This window comes from Parus major, chromosome 24 (genome assembly GCF_001522545.3).
Source record: "Parus major isolate Abel chromosome 24, Parus_major1.1, whole genome shotgun sequence".
Lineage (NCBI taxonomy): Eukaryota > Metazoa > Chordata > Aves > Passeriformes > Paridae > Parus > Parus major.
Genome location: NC_031792.1, coordinates 2533562 through 2542185, shown reverse-complemented (window position 1 = coordinate 2542185; position 8624 = coordinate 2533562).

The following is an 8624-nucleotide window of genomic DNA, read 5'->3' as shown; positions in this document are numbered from 1 at the left end:
GCCGGGGCTGCAGGGCACAATGGCAGCATTGTGGGTGCTACCCAGGACAACAGCCCAGGGGTTAACTCCTGCTCTGCCAGGAATTTCCTGCCTCACTTTGGACAGACATCCTAGGTTTGCACCCACACAACTCATGCATGAGGCAGTCCTGAGATCCCCAGGGCTAAACCTGGGCACGGAGGATCTCTCAGCAGAAAATCTCCCTCCCAAGAAGCAAAGTGAGACCATTGCCAGAGCCATCAGCACATCACATTAACTCCAGATGCAAACTTAAAAGCTGTAATAGGCTTAGTCATAGAATCTAATGAGCTAATCAAGGTGCCCAAACCTATTACCACAACTAAAACGCAGCTCACTGTCTGCCATTCCCTGCTTCTGCTCCGGCTGGCTTCACAGCAGATTTTTAAACAAAGCACAGGGCATTTTCTTCAGGACCATGGTGGAGAAAACCTTGCCTGATGCCAGGGTTATGACAGCCTTGCTGTGGCGATTTACCCGTGTGAAAGGGCTCAGGGCTTTGGAGGTGTCACAGCACACAGACCCTCTCCATCACCATCCTGCCACCCCCACTCTCCCCCCAGCACAGCAGCAGCCAAACTGAAATACATTTCATGTTTGCCTTTCAACAGAGAGAAAACCACTTGGGTGTCCTTCCTTTTTACCCTGTTGACACAACACTGGGTTTATTTGGTTCCTGGGCAGGCCAGCACAGCTGAACATTTCCTTGCTAACACTCCCTAAAAAACCTCCTCTCCCCTTGCTCTGAACGGCTCATTTGGTCCTTTCAATACATTTTGGAGAGAGCTTTGTCTGCACTTGGTTTTCCTTCCCCCTCTGCTTCTCGGATCTGTTTCAGCAAGATAAAGAATTCCATTGCATTCAGAGGCCACACTCTTTCCCTAACAATCCTCAGGGTTTCTTTTTGCACAGCTCACCTGTGCTATTCAGTTGCTAGAAGGCAGAAGGAGCATACTTTAGCTGGTAACTGGCACCACAGTTTGATTCGAAACACATTTCAGGGGCTGCTTTCTATAATTACAGATGGACTGGATAGAGCAGATGTCTGTGTTAACCTCCACTGGGTCAGTGCTGCAAGTGTGAGAAAGTGGCCGCTGTAGCCCTGGCTGACTTTAGAGCCCATTTCCATGGAGCCTGGACAGGTCAGGGAATTGTTAACACAATATAATCTTCCTCCTCCAGGGACCAGTTTGAATTCAGCCCAAGCTAACCCAGATCCTGAGTGCTTATCACGTTGGCTGTCTCATTGTTCCAGTTTGATGGGTCTCCATCTCCTCCTCCCTGGCACACAAGTATCCTCTTGCCCAAGCTTTTACCAGCCCTGGCCCCTCCCTGGCAGGCTCCTCTCTTTCCCACAGCCGCTTCCCCAGGGTTAAACAGGCCATGGGAACTGGGAGAACTGGGATCAGCACATCCTTCCTCCTGCCTGGCTGTGTAGGGGGTACCACAGTGGCACCTCACACACACACTCACCCCCCTGACACGTCCGTGTGAGGTGACAGAGACACCAAATCTGAGTTATTTTCATATTTTTAGAGCTGGACCTGATTAAACTCAGCAAGCAAAACATCCTCAATATCTGAACATAATCCTGTCCCAAGCCTTCCCTCATTACTCATGTTTCTAATGTACCACAAATTAATGTCACCCACGATTGTCACTGGGGGCACTTATGGGGGTCTGGAATTGCACAGAGGCCACAAGAGAATCACATCCAGAACAAAAGCCACAATCATCCCTAATTTCACTGGCATTTGGTCTGAAGAGCAAAAAAACCCTCCCATGTACTCCTGAAAAATTACCTGAGATGGAGACTCAAACCCTTTCTGTGAAAAATCAAACAGATAATTACTCACTGTGCTAATGAAAAAAAAAAACAACAAAAACACCAGGCTTTATTCCAGCCAGAGTGAGGCATCTAAACCCAATTAATTCCCAGCTCACACTAATAATGTTCAAAAGGTCTCGCTGCACACAGAGCAGGAGTGTCACTGTCACAATTGGGGACATGGGGACACCGAGGTCCCCGAACTTCCCTGGGTCACACACAGAGATAATGGCAGCAGCAGGGGAAGGAGCATCTTTTAGCCTGTGCTGCTTATCAGAATACTTCTCCCTATATTAAAAACAGCAGAGGTTTTAGGGGGAGGGTGGGGGAGAGGATTTAAACCATGCAATTTGCTATTTCTTTTCTGTAGCTTTTTGATCCTTTCACTTTTGGGTCTGGCAAATGCAACTTCCTTCATCCTTGGAGATTATTCTTCAATTCCTCAAAGAGGCTTCAATTTTCTCACAAATCTCTTTTCCTTTCACTTAATTTAAACATTTATGGCCAATTCCATGATTTAATAATGAGAAATAAAATTGGAGATTTACTAAGTGTGGAGAGAAGACCTTTCATTCCAGCTGGGGATTAAGAAGGGAGTTAAAGGTGTGAGCCCTGCTAGCCTGACCTGAGCTCCAGGAGAGCCCAATCCTGACGGATGCTGAGCATTCCCTGCTCCCACCCAAGGCAAGGAACGCTGAGCACACTGCAGATTTGGCCCCTAAAGACTCAAGCAAGCTCATAAATCCACAGCAGGGCTGTTTCATAGATATTTTGTTAATAACTTTAGAGCCTGACTTCATTTAGCACCAGTGCCAGCTGATCAAGTCCAAGCTGCTCCTCGCTACACCATTAATTTAAGGTAACTGTTCACTGGGATCTTTGGTTCCGCATAAACGCTTCCCAAATCACTTCTTCAGTCTCTGTCAATTATCCGAGACTAATGCACCTTGAAGTTACCTTTTAGAGCAAACATTTCTCTGTGGCCATAATTCTCAAATATTATCAGTGGCCCAAAGACGGGGGGGGCTCAGCTTTCAGCTTTGGAAATTGAGGCTGCGCGTTCAAACGGAGAAATCAGAAATAAATCAGCACCGGTGGAGTCTCCAGATCTATTGCATTCTCATAATTTGGCAATTGCTAGGCGTGCTCAGAGGACCAAATGGACCTCAAGCCTTTTGTGCAGCTGATTTCATTTTCTGGATGGCTACTGTTAGATGAAGGCAGCTTTCTCAGGTGCTGCTGCGATGGCACTGCTGCAAATGAAGTCTGGCAAATCAAATCTCCCCCACTCGGGGCCACACTCGCTCAGCTGGCTGCTGTCACCCTCTCCATCACCCTGGGGACCCTGCTGGGCACTCAGTGCAGGATGCAGCTGCCCTGCTGTGCTTGGGAGACCCCCAAACTCACGTGTGATCTGTTCTGCCAGCTCTGTCCTCTCCTGTGATCCCTCAGCATGGCATCCTCACTTTTGGAAGTGCCACAGCACAGCCAGGCACTCACTGACCCAGCCTGGGCATGGATCATGCTCAGAGCCCTTCTGCAGCCAGCTCTGGATGTGCCCCTGGTGTGGCACCCACCTGATCCAGACACATCTCATCTCAGACCACAATTTCCATCCTGTTCACTCAGACAAAAAGGGCATCAGCAGACAAAAATGAGCCCAGACATGGAAAAGGCTGAGCCTCCCTCTGCCAAATGTCCTGGATTTGTAGCTCTGATGAGACAGAGAGGTGCCACTGCTGTCTGATTTTGGAATGGGGCTTTGGCTGGAAGAACAGGACAGAACAGAGCTAGAAGCTGTCTCTTCCCATCTTCTGTGTGTAACAACTCCATTGCAGGTCTGGATCCCACTTGGAGAACGATGCTGGCTGCGTCTGTGGGCTGCCAGAATTCATAATAATTAACCATTAATGTTGGCAAACACTTGGCAAATCTCCACCCGCTCTTAGAGTCCTCTGCAAACAGGAACAGATTAAACCTTGCCAGTCCTACACATTCATCCAAAGATTTCCCTCCATTTCTAGTCTCTGACAGGGTATTTAACAAAGAGGGTGAGACTGGGAAATACTCAGGTCACCTCCATTTTCCAGAGTGGTGGCAAAAGTGACATTTCCAAAGCCCCAAAGTGACATTTTCCAGAGTGGTGGCAAAAGTGACATTTCCAAAGGCCCAACAAGCACTGCTGGTGCATCAAGAGTGAATGTTTGTGGCGTCCAGCCCTGCCCCATCCTTCCTCTGCCTGGCAAGGCTTCATCCTCATCTCACTGGCAAGCAGGAAAGGGATGCAGACTCAGCCCAGTCTGTCATGGACCAGCAAACTGGTGGAGACAGAGCTCTGCTTCTGTCCTCGCTGCTGGGACACAGCAGAAAATAACCCAGAAATAGCCCTGAGCAAAGCACCGAGCACGGGGTGCTGTGACAGCAGCTTCTCTTGTCCCTGCTGTGGTCGGTGGAATTTTTGCCACCCAGCATTGTCCTCCTTGCTGCTGTTTTCTGGCAGCTCCTCTTGGACATGATCTTGTCCAAAACAAACCTAAAAGCAGTGGGATTTCACTCCAAAATACATCTCCTTGAAATACAGTGTTCACGTGGAGGAATTGGAATGAAATAGGCTGGTCAGAGTAAAAAATTACATCTTCTAAAACAGCAGACTTTCTTCCTCAAAGACATTCCCTGACAAAACTCCAGTTTTCCACTCAAGGCCTAGCTCCAAACAGAAATATCCATCCATTTGACCCAATCACAGTGTGCCAGGGCCATGAGAAATGGCCAGCAGACAAACTTTCCTCACAGAGGAGAACAATCTGCCTCCCAGAACCTCAGAGCACGGACATTTGGTGGCTTTCTGCTCCTGTCTGCCTCCCTACCATGTCATGACCTTCATTTCAGCTGAGGGCTCAGGATGCTGTGGCTGAGCAGTTGTTCAATAAAACCAGGGGCTGTGTGCTCACCTGCTTGTTCCAGTTTGGCTCAGCCAGCAGAAATCAGAGCATCCTCCCTGGCTGTGCTTGGGAACACTCAGGAGCATTTTCTGTAGACTCTGGAAGAACAGTCAGTTTGAGGCTTGCAGCTCAGACATCTCAGCACTCGTCTGGGAATAAAAAGGTCTTTCTTCTTTTCCTCCCCTGGTTCTTTCCCCTCATTTGTGTTCATTTCTGGCTTTGAAAGGAAATTGCTTTAAATTTCAGCTCAGCAAGAGCTGGGAAGGCAGAGGACTCCGTTCAGGAACGTTCCCTGGGAGTTCAGGAAAAAGCCAGGCTCAGAGCTTTTTTTCTGGGGCTGAACAACATGAGGACAACATTTGGGGATGAACAGCAAAGGGACAGGTGCTTGGAAGGGAGAGCATCCCTGCCCATGGAAAGGGGATGGAAAAAGGTCCTTTAAGGTCTCCTCCAACCAAAACCAACTGGGATTCAGCAGTACAGGGAAGAGCTTTGAAAAATCATGTACCTAAACTGCCTTTTCCTCACCAATGTCAGTGAAAATCCCACTCACCCTGTGAAGAACCTGATAGGAATGTAATTTTCCCCTGCCTTTACACCCCAAGAGACGTTTTCTGTCCCTTGTACCCTAAACTTAATACATCAAACACTGAAAACAACAGCGAGGATTCGTCTCCACATATTGATCAAAGCCCGAAAAACGCTGCTCTGAACCAGCTTGAGTCAAGGCACAAGAAATGTTAGGCCTTTCCCCTGTAACAGAGCCTTATTTATCACAGTGGAAAGGGTACTTTGGAGAGGCAAATAGCCAACTAGTCCCTTTGATACATGGAGATGCTTCAAGATAGGTATGATATAGAAAACCTCGGCGCAGATATGTCCCAGCTAATCTGACAGTTATCTCTTTTACAGCCAACTACTGTCATTTCAGTCTTTGAGAACTGCCAGCTCCGCTGATAACTGCAGACCTCAACACAGCAGAGGAGAAAGCCTTTGTTAATTAAGCTCCCTTCATTTTCATGCTGCTCTGGCCCCGGCAGGGCTCTCAGGGAGCCGCTGCTGTGTGGTTCTTTGTGCTGCTGATGCGGTGCCACACGTCCCCCCACAGCCAGGGCAGCTGCAGATCCTCACCCTCGGGCTGGAATCCTCCCTGGGATGAAATGCTGCAGCCCTGCCACCAACCAGGCTCATAACTCACCTGCAACACAGCAGGTTCCCCCCTTGGAGGAGAGAAAACCACCCCTGAAGGATGGATAAACCTGCCCATTGTCCTGATACAGGGCTGATTTTCCCAGTGTGGTGTCAGGTTCCAGGGAAGCCAATTTATACCGAATTCATGAGAGTTACTTTGTGCCCAGAAGAGTTCAGCTCTGTCTTTTCAATCAGTTAGTGGCCATCAGACCCTAATGGGGTTTCTGGAACTGTGGGTGCTTTATGTTCTCTTCTGCAGGCGTTTGGGCTTCCTGAGCTCTTCCCTGAGCTGTGTTCAGGCAAATCTGATGTTCCCTCACTCCTAGATCCTCAGCAGACTTGCAAGTGTCACATGTGAGCCCAGACTTACTTTTACCATTTCTGGTGGCAGTTTGCAGTTCCTGCTGCCTGATTCTGCCCACACTGGGGCTGTTTCCCTTGCCCTGGAGTGGTGCCTCACTCCTCCTGATGGCCACTGCTGCTTTCCCCCTCTAGCCAAAGTCAGTGCAAGAAATTCCATCACCTTCACTGGATGAACAAGTGGAGCAGAAGAGAGAAACACTCATCCTGCAGGTAATTAACTACAGAGCTTAATGAAACTAAATTGTTGCAGGGGCTCTGATCACTCATACTGGGCTTTTTACAGCCAGCTTGTGACAGCTTCACCCCAAACCAGTCCACCTTTGATTATTGGCTCTTACAGAAACGTAGAAACCTCCTAAGGAACCAACCAGCCTCCACTGAACAGTTCTCACCCACAGTTCTCTTCTTTTTCCCCTTTTTTCCTGCCATTCAGAGCCATCACCCAGGAACCATCCAAACCAGTTACCCACACCCCTGTGTCTATCCCAGTTTCCCTGTGCCCAGAGCTCCAGGGATTCACACCCCTTCTGTAACTCCAAATCTCTGCCAAAAAAGCTGTCCCCTGTGGATCTTTCTCCACCTTTTGGGTTACTTACCTGGTGAAGTACTTGGGGTTCAAGGAGTGGGGCAGAAGCAGGGAAGATTTCTGTGGCTGTGGAATGGTTAAAAATATTCCTGCCTCAGGACCACTGAGGGCTTAGTGTCTGTTCTATAATTTATAGCTCAGCATCTCTCTTCCTAAGGTTTTGTGCTCACAGAACAACCCTTTTCTGTTTCAGGTACATGGCTCAGCTCAGGAAATGCCCCCAGGTTAGTCCAGGCCTTGTTAATACCTTCACCCATGCAACCTCCAGGGAGAAAACAGCTTTTTATCATTAGGTGAAAATGGAACTGCCTGGAAAAAACAACACAAACACATTTTAGCCCACGAGAAGATATTCCAGGCCTTTTAGTTAGGAAGCTGCCAGGCTGGTGTCGACTGAGCCAGGGCTGGAGAACTGGCTGTCAGGGCAGGGAGAGACGTGAGCCCGAAACAGAGGGCAGCAGGAGGCTCAAACACACTGGTTAGAGGGGATAAAGCAAAGTATTACATTTGAATTGATCTAATCTTTGGCTCCCGGTGGAATTTGCCGAGATATCTTACTAGAATTACCCGGGGTTTATCAGGAGACAGCAATACTGGGAAAGTGCCTTTTGCAAGGCAAACTACTCCAGATCTTGAACTGCATTAGCATTGGGGCTGGCTGAGCAAGAGAGCCCCCACAATGGCTCCAAAGATGAGAGGAAAGGGGAAAAAAACCTGGGGAGAGAGGGAATATGTGAGATGTAAACCCATCTGGGCATGCAGATGTGTGTGAGCACAAGCCCAGCACATGCATAATGCTGCCTGCTCCCTCCAGGGTGGGACCTGGAAGGATTTAGCAGGGAGCAGAAAATACAGGGCAGAGCCACATTAGAAAAGGCATCTCAATGACATCAGCTTTTATCCTCCTTGTCCATTTCTGCTCTGAGTGCAAAACCTCTGAATATTAAAAAAAAAGGAAAAAAACAACATTAAAAAGAGAGGAGGGCAAGAGGGACATGAAACAAATCTCCTTAAAATACAGACCCAGATATAAAACACCATGTGGGTGGAGCAAGCTAACAGGAGAGATAAAAAGCAAAGACACTCAGAAACCAGGTGGTTTCTCATCATTTTTTTCACTGACATCCTCTGTCTGAGCAGATGACTGCAAGATCTTTGGAGGTGCAGAATAATGTCTGGCTCTGTCAAGATTTCTCTTTATTCAATGCGGGGAAGCAGTGAAAAAAACATCAGGTCTGATAAATGATTCATGGAGCCTTTTCTTCTGCTAATCTGTAAATAAATTTTAAAAAGCAGCTTCCTTTTGATGAATATATTCTGCGGCTCGTAAAAACATGTTGGCCTTTAAGCACAACACAGGCACTCTCAGATGTCTCTAGTGCTGCTGTCAGTGCTGTGAAAGCCCAGCCTGGCTTCTTGCAGAGCTGGATGGAGTTTTACTGACTTACCTCAGCTGAGGATCTGCCTCTCCAACCACTGGGGGAGCCTGGCCTTATCTCACTGCTCAGTTTATGTCAGGGAGAGGGGAACATCCTGTGGATTTAGAGATGTGAAACCAGGAAGGATCTCTGTGAGCGTCTCACATGACATCCAAAAAACCAAGTTCTAAATCCCCTCCCTGCTGCCTGTTTTACATTCACTGGGAGGCAGAGCTTCCCTTCACACCCTGCTGGGAGCAACAGAACGACCCTGCTGT